At 45.2% G+C, this 14,960-nt stretch overlaps 11 non-coding genes across 11 annotated transcripts; all 11 read left to right on the top strand.

Annotated features, from left to right (window-relative positions):
- Positions 1-648: 648 nt before the first annotated feature.
- LOC141212654 (U2 spliceosomal RNA) lies at positions 649-839 on the top strand. Its single transcript, XR_012282354.1, has one exon. It is a non-coding gene; the product is annotated as a U2 spliceosomal RNA (small nuclear RNA).
- A 1,115-nt stretch (positions 840-1,954) lies between these two features.
- LOC141212655 (U2 spliceosomal RNA) lies at positions 1,955-2,145 on the top strand. The gene has a single exon (XR_012282355.1). It is a non-coding gene; the product is annotated as a U2 spliceosomal RNA (small nuclear RNA).
- A 1,115-nt stretch (positions 2,146-3,260) lies between these two features.
- Positions 3,261-3,451, top strand: LOC141212615 (U2 spliceosomal RNA). The gene has a single exon (XR_012282330.1). It is a non-coding gene; the product is annotated as a U2 spliceosomal RNA (small nuclear RNA).
- Positions 3,452-4,566: 1,115 nt separating this feature from the next.
- Positions 4,567-4,757, top strand: LOC141212656 (U2 spliceosomal RNA). The gene has a single exon (XR_012282356.1). It is a non-coding gene; the product is annotated as a U2 spliceosomal RNA (small nuclear RNA).
- Positions 4,758-5,872: 1,115 nt separating this feature from the next.
- LOC141212657 (U2 spliceosomal RNA) lies at positions 5,873-6,063 on the top strand. Its single transcript, XR_012282357.1, has one exon. It is a non-coding gene; the product is annotated as a U2 spliceosomal RNA (small nuclear RNA).
- Positions 6,064-7,178: 1,115 nt separating this feature from the next.
- On the top strand, positions 7,179-7,369 carry LOC141212616 (U2 spliceosomal RNA). The gene has a single exon (XR_012282331.1). It is a non-coding gene; the product is annotated as a U2 spliceosomal RNA (small nuclear RNA).
- Positions 7,370-8,484: 1,115 nt separating this feature from the next.
- LOC141212658 (U2 spliceosomal RNA) lies at positions 8,485-8,675 on the top strand. Its single transcript, XR_012282358.1, has one exon. It is a non-coding gene; the product is annotated as a U2 spliceosomal RNA (small nuclear RNA).
- A 1,114-nt stretch (positions 8,676-9,789) lies between these two features.
- LOC141212610 (U2 spliceosomal RNA) lies at positions 9,790-9,980 on the top strand. Its single transcript, XR_012282325.1, has one exon. It is a non-coding gene; the product is annotated as a U2 spliceosomal RNA (small nuclear RNA).
- Positions 9,981-11,095: 1,115 nt separating this feature from the next.
- On the top strand, positions 11,096-11,286 carry LOC141212660 (U2 spliceosomal RNA). Its single transcript, XR_012282360.1, has one exon. It is a non-coding gene; the product is annotated as a U2 spliceosomal RNA (small nuclear RNA).
- Positions 11,287-12,400: 1,114 nt separating this feature from the next.
- On the top strand, positions 12,401-12,591 carry LOC141212611 (U2 spliceosomal RNA). The gene has a single exon (XR_012282326.1). It is a non-coding gene; the product is annotated as a U2 spliceosomal RNA (small nuclear RNA).
- A 1,115-nt stretch (positions 12,592-13,706) lies between these two features.
- On the top strand, positions 13,707-13,897 carry LOC141212661 (U2 spliceosomal RNA). The gene has a single exon (XR_012282361.1). It is a non-coding gene; the product is annotated as a U2 spliceosomal RNA (small nuclear RNA).
- The last annotated feature ends 1,063 nt before the right edge of the window (positions 13,898-14,960 follow it).

A 14,960-nucleotide genomic window follows, 5' to 3' on the forward strand; every position in this document is an offset into this window, starting at 1 on the left:
TGCTACAATGCCTTTTCTGAAACGTTGTCTCCCTCTGCTGGAACACTGACTTCTTTCATTTAATGCCTGCAGACTATAAAAGAGAACCCAACCCAAAAAGTTTGGTTGATTAGTCTGTGGCATTCTGTTAAACTGTTGCTTATGGCGGTCTCTGTGAGCTTCTCAGCGACATTCAGCCAGCCAGGTATCCTGCCTGCAGTAGATGGAATGTGGCAATGGAACGCTGGCTGCGCGTGTCATAATAGGCTCTGAGCCTTTATATACCTGTGCACAGCAGCAGCCACCTTCAGTCTGCTGCTGGACAGCCAGCAGCAGCAGCAGCAGGAGAGGTATGTAATCAGGAGCCCTCCTGCTAAGGGTAGACAGCTGCTCGTTCCACCCCACCCCCCGCCTTAATTGGTTCTCCTCCCTTCCAACGGTGTTGAGGCGGGTGGGAACAGCAGGGGGTGAAGTTGCTGTGTTTAAAGAGGTGGAGTTATGCAGATCTAAAACGCGTGGATTGCAGCAGCAGCAAGCCGAAAAGTGCAGGCATGTAAGGGATCTAGAGGTTGACAACATGTCTTCTTAACGGGAGTCCAGGAGCTCATCTCCACAAATGGACTTTTCAGGATCCTTGGGTGGCTCCGTAGTTTGAAACCAATTCTGGTTATCGCTTCTCGGCCTTTTGGCTAAGATCAAGTGTAGTATCTGTTCTTATCAGTTTAATATCTGATACGTCCCCTATCTGGGGACCATATATTAAATGGATTTTTAGAACAGGGAGATGGAAAAAGAGCTTGCTCTGTCCACTCCACGCATTGACCTGGTATTGCAGTATCTCCAGGACCGGTGCACCCCTTCTTTAATGCAGTTTCTAAAATCAGAAAGAATTGAATTCAATGTTTTTTGTTCATTTTGCTTGTTTGTCGGATTTTGGGATTGACTCTTTGGCTTTGCTTTTCTTCTCCTCATTGGATTTTTCATGTTCAAAGTTGCAGAAGCCAGATTACAAGCTCATTTTGGTTCAACTTCAGCAACTGTGCATTGCATTGCCATGTAATGTGATGCAATGCTATCTTTCTAGCTCTCCCTTTTTACTTCCTTTTGGATAAACAGACATATTAGGCAAGCATTATGGAGCTTTCACCTAAATAACTACAGGTGGTGAGATAAGCTGCACAATATAATTGACCTTTCAGTATATTGTTGCACACACACCATCTATTTAGCAAATGCCCTTGTTATCAACAGCAGCCTTTTAAACTCACCTGAGCTAACAGGTATGTGCGCTGGTTACTCTGCTGCGCTTAAAATTTCTTTTTTGGTTTGCTACAATGCCTTTTCTGAAACGTTGTCTCCCTCTGCTGGAACACTGACTTCTTTCATTTAATGCCTGCAGACTATAAAAGAGAACCCAACCCAAAAAGTTTGGTTGATTAGTCTGTGGCATTCTGTTAAACTGTTGCTTATGGCGGTCTCTGTGAGCTTCTCAGCGACATTCAGCCAGCCAGGTATCCTGCCTGCAGTAGATGGAATGTGGCAATGGAACGCTGGCTGCGCGTGTCATAATAGGCTCTGAGCCTTTATATACCTGTGCACAGCAGCAGCCACCTTCAGTCTGCTGCTGGACAGCCAGCAGCAGCAACAGCAGGAGAGGTATGTAATCAGGAGCCCTCCTGCTAAGGGTAGACAGCTGCTCGTTCCACCCCACCCCCCGCCTTAATTGGTTCTCCTCCCTTCCAACGGTGTTGAGGCGGGTGGGAACAGCAGGGGGTGAAGGTGCTGTGTTTAAAGAGGTGGAGTTATGCAGATCTAAAATGCGTGGATTGCAGCAGCAGCAAGCCGAAAAGTGCAGGCATGTAAGGGATCTAGAGGTTGACAACATGTCTTCTTAACGGGAGTCCAGGAGCTCATCTCCACAAATGGACTTTTCAGGATCCTTGGGTGGCTCCGTAGTTTGAAACCAATTCTGGTTATCGCTTCTCGGCCTTTTGGCTAAGATCAAGTGTAGTATCTGTTCTTATCAGTTTAATATCTGATACGTCCCCTATCTGGGGACCATATATTAAATGGATTTTTAGAACAGGGAGATGGAAAAAGAGCTTGCTCTGTCCACTCCACGCATTGACCTGGTATTGCAGTATCTCCAGGACCGGTGCACCCCTTCTTTAATGCAGTTTCTAAAATCAGAAAGAATTGAATTCAATGTTTTTTGTTCATTTTGCTTGTTTGTCGGATTTTGGGATTGACTCTTTGGCTTTGCTTTTCTTCTCCTCATTGGATTTTTCATGTTCAAAGTTGCAGAAGCCAGATTACAAGCTCATTTTGGTTCAACTTCAGCAACTGTGCATTGCATTGCCATGTAATGTGATGCAATGCTATCTTTCTAGCTCTCCCTTTTTACTTCCTTTTGGATAAACAGACATATTAGGCAAGCATTTTGGAGCTTTCACCTAAATAACTACAGGTGGTGAGATAAGCTGCACAATATAATTGACCTTTCAGTATATTGTTGCACACACACCATCTATTTAGCAAATGCCCTTGTTATCAACAGCAGCCTTTTAAACTCACCTGAGCTAACAGGTATGTGCGCTGGTTACTCTGCTGCGCTTAAAATTTCTTTTTTGGTTTGCTACAATGCCTTTTCTGAAACGTTGTCTCCCTCTGCTGGAACACTGACTTCTTTCATTTAATGCCTGCAGACTATAAAAGAGAACCCAACCCAAAAAGTTTGGTTGATTAGTCTGTGGCATTCTGTTAAACTGTTGCTTATGGCGGTCTCTGTGAGCTTCTCAGCGACATTCAGCCAGCCAGGTATCCTGCCTGCAGTAGATGGAATGTGGCAATGGAACGCTGGCTGCGCGTGTCATAATAGGCTCTGAGCCTTTATATACCTGTGCACAGCAGCAGCCACCTTCAGTCTGCTGCTGGACAGCCAGCAGCAGCAGCAGCAGGAGAGGTATGTAATCAGGAGCTCTCCTGCTAAGGGTAGACAGCTGCTCGTTCCACCCCACCCCCCGCCTTAATTGGTTCTCCTCCCTTCCAACGGTGTTGAGGCGGGTGGGAACAGCAGGGGGTGAAGGTGCTGTGTTTAAAGAGGTGGAGTTATGCAGATCTAAAACGCGTGGATTGCAGCAGCAGCAAGCCGAAAAGTGCAGGCATGTAAGGGATCTAGAGGTTGACAACATGTCTTCTTAACGGGAGTCCAGGAGCTCATCTCCACAAATGGACTTTTCAGGATCCTTGGGTGGCTCCGTAGTTTGAAACCAATTCTGGTTATCGCTTCTCGGCCTTTTGGCTAAGATCAAGTGTAGTATCTGTTCTTATCAGTTTAATATCTGATACGTCCCCTATCTGGGGACCATATATTAAATGGATTTTTAGAACAGGGAGATGGAAAAAGAGCTTGCTCTGTCCACTCCACGCATTGACCTGGTATTGCAGTATCCCCAGGACCGGTGCACCCCTTCTTTAATGCAGTTTCTAAAATCAGAAAGAATTGAATTCAATGTTTTTTGTTCATTTTGCTTGTTTGTCGGATTTTGGGATGGACTCTTTGGCTTTGCTTTTCTTCTCCTCATTGGATTTTTCATGTTCAAAGTTGCAGAAGCCAGATTACAAGCTCATTTTGGTTCAACTTCAGCAACTGTGCATTGCATTGCCATGTAATGTGATGCAATGCTATCTTTCTAGCTCTCCCTTTTTACTTCCTTTTGGATAAACAGACATATTAGGCAAGCATTTTGGAGCTTTCACCTAAATAACTACAGGTGGTGAGATAAGCTGCACAATATAATTGACCTTTCAGTATATTGTTGCACACACACCATCTATTTAGCAAATGCCCTTGTTATCAACAGCAGCCTTTTAAACTCACCTGAGCTAACAGGTATGTGCGCTGGTTACTCTGCTGCGCTTAAAATTTCTTTTTTGGTTTGCTACAATGCCTTTTCTGAAACGTTGTCTCCTTCTGCTGGAACACTGACTTCTTTCATTTAATGCCTGCAGACTATAAAAGAGAACCCAACCCAAAAAGTTTGGTTGATTAGTCTGTGGCATTCTGTTAAACTGTTGCTTATGGCGGTCTCTGTGAGCTTCTCAGCGACATTCAGCCAGCCAGGTATCCTGCCTGCAGTAGATGGAATGTGGCAATGGAACGCTGGCTGCGCGTGTCATAATAGGCTCTGAGCCTTTATATACCTGTGCACAGCAGCAGCCACCTTCAGTCTGCTGCTGGACAGCCAGCAGCAGCAGCAGCAGGAGAGGTATGTAATCAGGAGCCCTCCTGCTAAGGGTAGACAGCTGCTCGTTCCACCCCACCCCCCGCCTTAATTGGTTCTCCTCCCTTCCAACGGTGTTGAGGCGGGTGGGAACAGCAGGGGGTGAAGGTGCTGTGTTTAAAGAGGTGGAGTTATGCAGATCTAAAACGCGTGGATTGCAGCAGCAGCAAGCCGAAAAGTGCAGGCATGTAAGGGATCTAGAGGTTGACAACATGTCTTCTTAACGGGAGTCCAGGAGCTCATCTCCACAAATGGACTTTTCAGGATCCTTGGGTGGCTCCGTAGTTTGAAACCAATTCTGGTTATCGCTTCTCGGCCTTTTGGCTAAGATCAAGTGTAGTATCTGTTCTTATCAGTTTAATATCTGATACGTCCCCTATCTGGGGACCATATATTAAATGGATTTTTAGAACAGGGAGATGGAAAAAGAGCTTGCTCTGTCCACTCCACGCATTGACCTGGTATTGCAGTATCTCCAGGACCGGTGCACCCCTTCTTTAATGCAGTTTCTAAAATCAGAAAGAATTGAATTCAATGTTTTTTGTTCATTTTGCTTGTTTGTCGGATTTTGGGATGGACTCTTTGGCTTTGCTTTTCTTCTCCTCATTGGATTTTTCATGTTCAAAGTTGCAGAAGCCAGATTACAAGCTCATTTTGGTTCAACTTCAGCAACTGTGCATTGCATTGCCATGTAATGTGATGCAATGCTATCTTTCTAGCTCTCCCTTTTTACTTCCTTTTGGATAAACAGACATATTAGGCAAGCATTTTGGAGCTTTCACCTAAATAACTACAGGTGGTGAGATAAGCTGCACAATATAATTGACCTTTCAGTATATTGTTGCACACACACCATCTATTTAGCAAATGCCCTTGTTATCAACAGCAGCCTTTTAAACTCACCTGAGCTAACAGCTATGTGCGCTGGTTACTCTGCTGCGCTTAAAATTTCTTTTTTGGTTTGCTACAATGCCTTTTCTGAAACGTTGTCTCCCTCTGCTGGAACACTGACTTCTTTCATTTAATGCCTGCAGACTATAAAAGAGAACCCAACCCAAAAAGTTTGGTTGATTAGTCTGTGGCATTCTGTTAAACTGTTGCTTATGGCGGTCTCTGTGAGCTTCTCAGCGACATTCAGCCAGCCAGGTATCCTGCCTGCAGTAGATGGAATGTGGCAATGGAACGCTGGCTGCGCGTGTCATAATAGGCTCTGAGCCTTTATATACCTGTGCACAGCAGCAGCCACCTTCAGTCTGCTGCTGGACAGCCAGCAGCAGCAGCAGCAGGAGAGGTATGTAATCAGGAGCCCTCCTGCTAAGGGTAGACAGCTGCTCGTTCCACCCCACCCCCCGCCTTAATTGGTTCTCCTCCCTTCCAACGGTGTTGAGGCGGGTGGGAACAGCAGGGGGTGAAGGTGCTGTGTTTAAAGAGGTGGAGTTATGCAGATCTAAAACGCGTGGATTGCAGCAGCAGCAAGCCGAAAAGTGCAGGCATGTAAGGGATCTAGAGGTTGACAACATGTCTTCTTAACGGGAGTCCAGGAGCTCACCTCCACAAATGAACTTTTCAGGATCCTTGGGTGGCTCCGTAGTTTGAAACCAATTCTGGTTATCGCTTCTCGGCCTTTTGGCTAAGATCAAGTGTAGTATCTGTTCTTATCAGTTTAATATCTGATACGTCCCCTATCTGGGGACCATATATTAAATGGATTTTTAGAACAGGGAGATGGAAAAAGAGCTTGCTCTGTCCACTCCACGCATTGACCTGGTATTGCAGTATCTCCAGGACCGGTGCACCCCTTCTTTAATGCAGTTTCTAAAATCAGAAAGAATTGAATTCAATGTTTTTTGTTCATTTTGCTTGTTTGTCGGATTTTGGGATGGACTCTTTGGCTTTGCTTTTCTTCTCCTCATTGGATTTTTCATGTTCAAAGTTGCAGAAGCCAGATTACAAGCTCATTTTGGTTCAACTTCAGCAACTGTGCATTGCATTGCCATGTAATGTGATGCAATGCTATCTTTCTAGCTCTCCCTTTTTACTTCCTTTTGGATAAACAGACATATTAGGCAAGCATTTTGGAGCTTTCACCTAAATAACTACAGGTGGTGAGATAAGCTGCACAATATAATTGACCTTTCAGTATATTGTTGCACACACACCATCTATTTAGCAAATGCCCTTGTTATCAACAGCAGCCTTTTAAACTCACCTGAGCTAACAGGTATGTGCGCTGGTTACTCTGCTGCGCTTAAAATTTCTTTTTTGGTTTGCTACAATGCCTTTTCTGAAACGTTGTCTCCCTCTGCTGGAACACTGACTTCTTTCATTTAATGCCTGCAGACTATAAAAGAGAACCCAACCCAAAAAGTTTGGTTGATTAGTCTGTGGCATTCTGTTAAACTGTTTCTTATGGCGGTCTCTGTGAGCTTCTCAGCGACATTCAGCCAGCCAGGTATCCTGCCTGCAGTAGATGGAATGTGGCAATGGAACGCTGGCTGCGCGTGTCATAATAGGCTCTGAGCCTTTATATACCTGTGCACAGCAGCAGCCACCTTCAGTCTGCTGCTGGACAGCCAGCAGCAGCAGCAGCAGGAGAGGTATGTAATCAGGAGCTCTCCTGCTAAGGGTAGACAGCTGCTCGTTCCACCCCACCCCCCGCCTTAATTGGTTCTCCTCCCTTCCAACGGTGTTGAGGCGGGTGGGAACAGCAGGGGGTGAAGGTGCTGTGTTTAAAGAGGTGGAGTTATGCAGATCTAAAACGCGTGGATTGCAGCAGCAGCAAGCCGAAAAGTGCAGGCATGTAAGGGATCTAGAGGTTGACAACATGTCTTCTTAACGGGAGTCCAGGAGCTCATCTCCACAAATGGACTTTTCAGGATCCTTGGGTGGCTCCGTAGTTTGAAACCAATTCTGGTTATCGCTTCTCGGCCTTTTGGCTAAGATCAAGTGTAGTATCTGTTCTTATCAGTTTAATATCTGATACGTCCCCTATCTGGGGACCATATATTAAATGGATTTTTAGAACAGGGAGATGGAAAAAGAGCTTGCTCTGTCCACTCCACGCATTGACCTGGTATTGCAGTATCCCCAGGACCGGTGCACCCCTTCTTTAATGCAGTTTCTAAAATCAGAAAGAATTGAATTCAATGTTTTTTGTTCATTTTGCTTGTTTGTCGGATTTTGGGATGGACTCTTTGGCTTTGCTTTTCTTCTCCTCATTGGATTTTTCATGTTCAAAGTTGCAGAAGCCAGATTACAAGCTCATTTTGGTTCAACTTCAGCAACTGTGCATTGCATTGCCATGTAATGTGATGCAATGCTATCTTTCTAGCTCTCCCTTTTTACTTCCTTTTGGATAAACAGACATATTAGGCAAGCATTTTGGAGCTTTCACCTAAATAACTACAGGTGGTGAGATAAGCTGCACAATATAATTGACCTTTCAGTATATTGTTGCACACACACCATCTATTTAGCAAATGCCCTTGTTATCAACAGCAGCCTTTTAAACTCACCTGAGCTAACAGGTATGTGCGCTGGTTACTCTGCTGCGCTTAAAATTTCTTTTTTGGTTTGCTACAATGCCTTTTCTGAAACGTTGTCTCCTTCTGCTGGAACACTGACTTCTTTCATTTAATGCCTGCAGACTATAAAAGAGAACCCAACCCAAAAAGTTTGGTTGATTAGCCTGTGGCATTCTGTTAAACTGTTGCTTATGGCGGTCTCTGTGAGCTTCTCAGCGACATTCAGCCAGCCAGGTATCCTGCCTGCAGTAGATGGAATGTGGCAATGGAACGCTGGCTGCGCGTGTCATAATAGGCTCTGAGCCTTTATATACCTGTGCACAGCAGCAGCCACCTTCAGTCTGCTGCTGGACAGCCAGCAGCAGCAGCAGCAGGAGAGGTATGTAATCAGGAGCCCTCCTGCTAAGGGTAGACAGCTGCTCGTTCCACCCCACCCCCCGCCTTAATTGGTTCTCCTCCCTTCCAACGGTGTTGAGGCGGGTGGGAACAGCAGGGGGTGAAGGTGCTGTGTTTAAAGAGGTGGAGTTATGCAGATCTAAAACGCGTGGATTGCAGCAGCAGCAAGCCGAAAAGTGCAGGCATGTAAGGGATCTAGAGGTTGACAACATGTCTTCTTAACGGGAGTCCAGGAGCTCATCTCCACAAATGGACTTTTCAGGATCCTTGGGTGGCTCCGTAGTTTGAAACCAATTCTGGTTATCGCTTCTCGGCCTTTTGGCTAAGATCAAGTGTAGTATCTGTTCTTATCAGTTTAATATCTGATACGTCCCCTATCTGGGGACCATATATTAAATGGATTTTTAGAACAGGGAGATGGAAAAAGAGCTTGCTCTGTCCACTCCACGCATTGACCTGGTATTGCAGTATCTCCAGGACCGGTGCACCCCTTCTTTAATGCAGTTTCTAAAATCAGAAAGAATTGAATTCAATGTTTTTTGTTCATTTTGCTTGTTTGTCGGATTTTGGGATGGACTCTTTGGCTTTGCTTTTCTTCTCCTCATTGGATTTTTCATGTTCAAAGTTGCAGAAGCCAGATTACAAGCTCATTTTGGTTCAACTTCAGCAACTGTGCATTGCATTGCCATGTAATGTGATGCAATGCTATCTTTCTAGCTCTCCCTTTTTACTTCCTTTTGGATAAACAGACATATTAGGCAAGCATTTTGGAGCTTTCACCTAAATAACTACAGGTGGTGAGATAAGCTGCACAATATAATTGACCTTTCAGTATATTGTTGCACACACACCATCTATTTAGCAAATGCCCTTGTTATCAACAGCAGCCTTTTAAACTCACCTGAGCTAACAGCTATGTGCGCTGGTTACTCTGCTGCGCTTAAAATTTCTTTTTTGGTTTGCTACAATGCCTTTTCTGAAACGTTGTCTCCCTCTGCTGGAACACTGACTTCTTTCATTTAATGCCTGCAGACTATAAAAGAGAACCCAACCCAAAAAGTTTGGTTGATTAGTCTGTGGCATTCTGTTAAACTGTTGCTTATGGCGGTCTCTGTGAGCTTCTCAGCGACATTCAGCCAGCCAGGTATCCTGCCTGCAGTAGATGGAATGTGGCAATGGAACGCTGGCTGCGCATGTCATAATAGGCTCTGAGCCTTTATATACCTGTGCACAGCAGCAGCCACCTTCAGTCTGCTGCTGGACAGCCAGCAGCAGCAGCAGCAGGAGAGGTATGTAATCAGGAGCCCTCCTGCTAAGGGTAGACAGCTGCTCGTTCCACCCCACCCCCCGCCTTAATTGGTTCTCCTCCCTTCCAACGGTGTTGAGGCGGGTGGGAACAGCAGGGGGTGAAGGTGCTGTGTTTAAAGAGGTGGAGTTATGCAGATCTAAAACGCGTGGATTGCAGCAGCAGCAAGCCGAAAAGTGCAGGCATGTAAGGGATCTAGAGGTTGACAACATGTCTTCTTAACGGGAGTCCAGAGCTCACCTCCACAAATGAACTTTTCAGGATCCTTGGGTGGCTCCGTAGTTTGAAACCAATTCTGGTTATCGCTTCTCGGCCTTTTGGCTAAGATCAAGTGTAGTATCTGTTCTTATCAGTTTAATATCTGATACGTCCTCTATCTGGGGACCATATATTAAATGGATTTTTAGAACAGGGAGATGGAAAAAGAGCTTGCTCTGTCCACTCCACGCATTGACCTGGTATTGCAGTATCTCCAGGACCGGTGCACCCCTTCTTTAATGCAGTTTCTAAAATCAGAAAGAATTGAATTCAATGTTTTTTGTTCATTTTGCTTGTTTGTCGGATTTTGGGATGGACTCTTTGGCTTTGCTTTTCTTCTCCTCATTGGATTTTTCATGTTCAAAGTTGCAGAAGCCAGATTACAAGCTCATTTTGGTTCAACTTCAGCAACTGTGCATTGCATTGCCATGTAATGTGATGCAATGCTATCTTTCTAGCTCTCCCTTTTTACTTCCTTTTGGATAAACAGACATATTAGGCAAGCATTTTGGAGCTTTCACCTAAATAACTACAGGTGGTGAGATAAGCTGCACAATATAATTGACCTTTCAGTATATTGTTGCACACACACCATCTATTTAGCAAATGCCCTTGTTATCAACAGCAGCCTTTTAAACTCACCTGAGCTAACAGGTATGTGCGCTGGTTACTCTGCTGCGCTTAAAATTTCTTTTTTGGTTTGCTACAATGCCTTTTCTGAAACGTTGTCTCCCTCTGCTGGAACACTGACTTCTTTCATTTAATGCCTGCAGACTATAAAAGAGAACCCAACCCAAAAAGTTTGGTTGATTAGTCTGTGGCATTCTGTTAAACTGTTGCTTATGGCGGTCTCTGTGAGCTTCTCAGCGACATTCAGCCAGCCAGGTATCCTGCCTGCAGTAGATGGAATGTGGCAATGGAACGCTGGCTGCGCGTGTCATAATAGGCTCTGAGCCTTTATATACCTGTGCACAGCAGCAGCCACCTTAAGTCTGCTGCTGGACAGCCAGCAGCAGCAGCAGCAGGAGAGGTATGTAATCAGGAGCCCTCCTGCTAAGGGTAGACAGCTGCTCGTTCCACCCCACCCCCCGCCTTAATTGGTTCTCCTCCCTTCCAACGGTGTTGAGGCGGGTGGGAACAGCAGGGGGTGAAGGTGCTGTGTTTAAAGAGGTGGAGTTATGCAGATCTAAAACGCGTGGATTGCAGCAGCAGCAAGCCGAAAAGTGCAGGCATGTAAGGGATCTAGAGGTTGACAACATGTCTTCTTAACGGGAGTCCAGGAGCTCATCTCCACAAATGGACTTTTCAGGATCCTTGGGTGGCTCCGTAGTTTGAAACCAATTCTGGTTATCGCTTCTCGGCCTTTTGGCTAAGATCAAGTGTAGTATCTGTTCTTATCAGTTTAATATCTGATACGTCCCCTATCTGGGGACCATATATTAAATGGATTTTTAGAACAGGGAGATGGAAAAAGAGCTTGCTCTGTCCACTCCACGCATTGACCTGGTATTGCAGTATCTCCAGGACCGGTGCACCCCTTCTTTAATGCAGTTTCTAAAATCAGAAAGAATTGAATTCAATGTTTTTTGTTCATTTTGCTTGTTTGTCGGATTTTGGGATGGACTCTTTGGCTTTGCTTTTCTTCTCCTCATTGGATTTTTCATGTTCAAAGTTGCAGAAGCCAGATTACAAGCTCATTTTGGTTCAACTTCAGCAACTGTGCATTGCATTGCCATGTAATGTGATGCAATGCTATCTTTCTAGCTCTCCCTTTTTACTTCCTTTTGGATAAACAGACATATTAGGCAAGCATTTTGGAGCTTTCACCTAAATAACTACAGGTGGTGAGATAAGCTGCACAATATAATTGACCTTTCAGTATATTGTTGCACACACACCATCTATTTAGCAAATGCCCTTGTTATCAACAGCAGCCTTTTAAACTCACCTGAGCTAACAGCTATGTGCGCTGGTTACTCTGCTGCGCTTAAAATTTCTTTTTTGGTTTGCTACAATGCCTTTTCTGAAACGTTGTCTCCCTCTGCTGGAACACTGACTTCTTTCATTTAATGCCTGCAGACTATAAAAGAGAACCCAACCCAAAAAGTTTGGTTGATTAGTCTGTGGCATTCTGTTAAACTGTTGCTTATGGCGGTCTCTGTGAGCTTCTCAGCGACATTCAGCCAGCCAGGTATCCTGCCTGCAGTAGATGGAATGTGGCAATGGAACGCTGGCTGCGCATGTCATAATAGGCTCTGAGCCTTTATATACCTGTGCACAGCAGCAGCCACCTTCAGTCTGCTGCTGGACAGCCAGCAGCAGCAGCAGCAGGAGAGGTATGTAATCAGGAGCCCTCCTGCTAAGGGTAGACAGCTGCTCGTTCCACCCCACCCCCCGCCTTAATTGGTTCTCCTCCCTTCCAACGGTGTTGAGGCGGGTGGGAACAGCAGGGGGTGAAGGTGCTGTGTTTAAAGAGGTGGAGTTATGCAGATCTAAAACGCGTGGATTGCAGCAGCAGCAAGCCGAAAAGTGCAGGCATGTAAGGGATCTAGAGGTTGACAACATGTCTTCTTAACGGGAGTCCAGAGCTCACCTCCACAAATGAACTTTTCAGGATCCTTGGGTGGCTCCGTAGTTTGAAACCAATTCTGGTTATCGCTTCTCGGCCTTTTGGCTAAGATCAAGTGTAGTATCTGTTCTTATCAGTTTAATATCTGATACGTCCTCTATCTGGGGACCATATATTAAATGGATTTTTAGAACAGGGAGATGGAAAAAGAGCTTGCTCTGTCCACTCCACGCATTGACCTGGTATTGCAGTATCTCCAGGACCGGTGCACCCCTTCTTTAATGCAGTTTCTAAAATCAGAAAGAATTGAATTCAATGTTTTTTGTTCATTTTGCTTGTTTGTCGGATTTTGGGATGGACTCTTTGGCTTTGCTTTTCTTCTCCTCATTGGATTTTTCATGTTCAAAGTTGCAGAAGCCAGATTACAAGCTCATTTTGGTTCAACTTCAGCAACTGTGCATTGCATTGCCATGTAATGTGATGCAATGCTATCTTTCTAGCTCTCCCTTTTTACTTCCTTTTGGATAAACAGACATATTAGGCAAGCATTTTGGAGCTTTCACCTAAATAACTACAGGTGGTGAGATAAGCTGCACAATATAATTGACCTTTCAGTATATTGTTGCACACACACCATCTATTTAGCAAATGCCCTTGTTATCAACAGCAGCCTTTTAAACTCACCTGAGCTAACAGGTATGTGCGCTGGTTACTCTGCTGCGCTTAAAATTTCTTTTTTGGTTTGCTACAATGCCTTTTCTGAAACGTTGTCTCCCTCTGCTGGAACACTGACTTCTTTCATTTAATGCCTGCAGACTATAAAAGAGAACCCAACCCAAAAAGTTTGGTTGATTAGTCTGTGGCATTCTGTTAAACTGTTGCTTATGGCGGTCTCTGTGAGCTTCTCAGCGACATTCAGCCAGCCAGGTATCCTGCCTGCAGTAGATGGAATGTGGCAATGGAACGCTGGCTGCGCGTGTCATAATAGGCTCTGAGCCTTTATATACCTGTGCACAGCAGCAGCCACCTTCAGTCTGCTGCTGGACAGCCAGCAGCAGCAGCAGCAGTAGAGGTATGTAATCAGGAGCCCTCCTGCTAAGGGTAGACAGCTGCTCGTTCCACCCCACCCCCCGCCTTAATTGGTTCTCCTCCTTTCCAACGGTGTTGAGGCGGGTGCGAACAGCAGGGGGTGAAGGTGCTGTGTTTAAAGAGGTGGAGTTATGCAGATCTAAAACGCGTGGATTGCAGCAGCAGCAAGCCGAAAAGTGCAGGCATGTAAGGGATCTAGAGGTTGACAACATGTCTTCTTAACGGGAGTCCAGGAGCTCATCTCCACAAATGGACTTTTCAGGATCCTTGGGTGGCTCCGTAGTTTGAAACCAATTCTGGTTATCGCTTCTCGGCCTTTTGGCTAAGATCAAGTGTAGTATCTGTTCTTATCAGTTTAATATCTGATACGTCCCCTATCTGGGGACCATATATTAAATGGATTTTTAGAACAGGGAGATGGAAAAAGAGCTTGCTCTGTCCACTCCACGCATTGACCTGGTATTGCAGTATCTCCAGGACCGGTGCACCCCTTCTTTAATGCAGTTTCTAAAATCAGAAAGAATTGAATTCAATGTTTTTTGTTCATTTTGCTTGTTTGTCGGATTTTGGGATGGACTCTTTGGCTTTGCTTTTCTTCTCCTCATTGGATTTTTCATGTTCAAAGTTGCAGAAGCCAGATTACAAGCTCATTTTGGTTCAACTTCAGCAACTGTGCATTGCATTGCCATGTAATGTGATGCAATGCTATCTTTCTAGCTCTCCCTTTTTACTTCCTTTTGGATAAACAGACATATTAGGCAAGCATTTTGGAGCTTTCACCTAAATAACTACAGGTGGTGAGATAAGCTGCACAATATAATTGACCTTTCAGTATATTGTTGCACACACACCATCTATTTAGCAAATGCCCTTGTTATCAACAGCAGCCTTTTAAACTCACCTGAGCTAACAGCTATGTGCGCTGGTTACTCTGCTGCGCTTAAAATTTCTTTTTTGGTTTGCTACAATGCCTTTTCTGAAACGTTGTCTCCCTCTGCTGGAACACTGACTTCTTTCATTTAATGCCTGCAGACTATAAAAGAGAACCCAACCCAAAAAGTTTGGTTGATTAGTCTGTGGCATTCTGTTAAACTGTTGCTTATGGCGGTCTCTGTGAGCTTCTCAGCGACATTCAGCCAGCCAGGTATCCTGCCTGCAGTAGATGGAATGTGGCAATGGAACGCTGGCTGCGCGTGTCATAATAGGCTCTGAGCCTTTATATACCTGTGCACAGCAGCAGCCACCTTCAGTCTGCTGCTGGACAGCCAGCAGCAGCAGCAGCAGGAGAGGTATGTAATCAGGAGCCCTCCTGCTAAGGGTAGACAGCTGCTCGTTCCACCCCACCCCCCGCCTTAATTGGTTCTCCTCCCTTCCAACGGTGTTGAGGCGGGTGGGAACAGCAGGGGGTGAAGGTGCTGTGTTTAAAGAGGTGGAGTTATGCAGATCTAAAACGCGTGGATTGCAGCAGCAGCAAGCCGAAAAGTGCAGGCATGTAAGGGATCTAGAGGTTGACAACATGTCTTCTTAACGGGAGTCCAGAGCTCACCTCCACAAAT

Source organism: Phyllobates terribilis, unplaced genomic scaffold, assembly GCF_046119375.1.
Source record: "Phyllobates terribilis strain yellow unplaced genomic scaffold, ASM4611937v1 Scaffold_180__1_contigs__length_3869351, whole genome shotgun sequence".
Classification (NCBI taxonomy): domain Eukaryota; kingdom Metazoa; phylum Chordata; class Amphibia; order Anura; family Dendrobatidae; genus Phyllobates; species Phyllobates terribilis.